Here is a 2,431-nt window from a genome sequence, read left to right as displayed (position 1 = left end):
TCTTCTGTGTGTGTATGTGTGTGTGTATATATATATATATATGTGTGTGTGTATGTATATCGTATATATGTATACGCAAAAGAATTATTCATATTGAATACCTATCATTGATTTTTTGAACTCGGCGGAAATTATTTCCATTAAATGTACAGCTAATTTCCTCGATGTTATAAATTTCCCTCGTTGTAAAATCGACATTTTGCATGCAAAATCCAATACATACACACACACACACACATACATATATATATATATATATATATATATATATATACATATACATATAAAAATTGAGAGCAACTGGAGAAAAGCGCATATTCCATAAAATACGAGTTTACGGAACATTGTCCGTGTTTTATTGTTAATCTCTTGAGTGAATATATACCCCGCGTTCTAATTGTCTGCTATATGAAACGAATATTCTCTGGCCGTATTTATCGTTCACAGTATCCCGGCATCGGTTGAATACTAGTTTGTGAGATACGATAAATATTATAAAAATTGTTGGATTACAGCCAAAAAGTCACTTAACGAATCCAGTTCTACATACGCAACCGCAATAGATGTTGCAGCAACCTATATCATTGTCGCTACAGATACTGGTGTAAACAGATATATGTACTTAAATTTCATCATTTAGTTGCAGTATTACCATTTTCATGTTATCTCAGCAACCAGTAAACAATAATAGTAATTATCTGTTACGCGATGAATTTCGAAAATTGCCATTTAATCGTCAATGACAATTGATAACAGTGAAATGTATTTTTCCGTTTGGAGTATAGATACTGAAAGAAATATAATCGAGAAGAATAATTTTTAAAGGATGAGAAAAGCAATAAATAACTCTTTCAAAGTTATATAATTTAAATAAATAATCTCTCTTTCCATTAAATGGAAATGGAATAATATTTAAGATACTTTCAATGCTATATAGTGTTTTTTTTATAATCAATGTGCTACAATAATTAATAAAAGTAATAAGAAAAATCCTTCCTGATAAATTAATTACGATAAATTATTAGAATAAAAAGTTATTAGAATTAAAACAATTAGAATCAATTTTTTATTAGGATATGTTAGATCCACTTTAATTGATTCTTATTACCATTATTAAATCAGTTTTCATGATTATTGGCTCGTCATCATTCTTACCGCTCCGGCAATATCTGCAGAAAATCCGTAAGCATAAGCGTGCTTGTCATACTGAATTGTAACATGCGATTCCATACGAAATTCGCACGACTTTCCGAATAGCGCGGGAAAAAAAATATCGCGAATCACGGACGAGACGCGCTCGTAACGAACGAGCACCGCGCGATTAAGTTAATTGCCCCTTTAATTAGAAGGCGGGTGAACTTATGTCGCGTGTAAGAGCCGCTCCTCTCCGCCTAGCACAAATATTTAATTACAGCGTCACACGTGCGGGATTACTCGGGTCTCCTTTGCATTCGCAAGATGCTAAATACTTAGTACAGGATAGGATTTGTACCGAGTTGCTGCACACGCTCGATTTCATCTCCGCGCGCACGAGCGACAGTGCAGTCACGGAACGTCCGCCATCGTTGGGATCATCGTCTTCCGCGATGCACGCTGCACGCGATTCAGCAGGCTCATTTGAAGAAACAAATTGGTAATTATTAATAATTAGGATTTTCAATTTAAATTAGCAGGCACTTTATTTGCAGCAATTATTAATGACGCACAATAATTAATATTTATAATTGAATGCCAAATCAATAGTTAAACGCGAGTTTGCCGTAAATTAAAATCCCGACTTTTTTATTTTATTTTACATGAACCTCGGCTTTTCAAATCTTGTTGAATTATCATAACTGCGCCATTTAACAATATTGCTGGATAGTAAACATATATTATATACATATCTATCTATATATATTTTCTTGTGGTTTATTTGCGGACTTGCGGTTGATATTGAATATTCATCAATGTTAAATTAAATATATTGCAACACATATATCGTTCTTATTTACAGAGATTTGTTTATGCATAACTGGTTATTAGCAAGAACTCACTGAATTTGCAGTACCTGTATGCAAATATCGCCGAACCGGCTTCGTAGGCGGTCTATCTATTATCGTATTGTATCGCAAGCACATGTAAGAGACATTTCGTTCTCGCGTTTAATTATTCCCATCGATACCCACACGAGTGGCGAGTATATCGCAGATTTCTGCGTCTCTCACCGTGTGTGTGATGCTAATCGAGAACAGCGGAGCAACGAGATCGCGTTGTGCGCACACAGGAGGATGGAATTCGATTGAAACCGACGAAAGACGGCGTGTTCTCGCCGCGCAAATCGGATCTGTCAAGGAAATCACGCGTGCGGACGCGCCGTCGGGCGCGCTATCGACGGGCGGAGGGTGGAAATGTAACGCGGGTTTCAATGAGGGGTGGTGGCCCGAGGGAG

Source organism: Wasmannia auropunctata, unplaced genomic scaffold (genome assembly GCF_000956235.1).
Source record: "Wasmannia auropunctata unplaced genomic scaffold, wasmannia.A_1.0 LD335737.1, whole genome shotgun sequence".
Classification (NCBI taxonomy): Eukaryota; Metazoa; Arthropoda; class Insecta; order Hymenoptera; family Formicidae; genus Wasmannia; species Wasmannia auropunctata.
Note: the sequence above shows the minus strand (reverse complement) of the source record.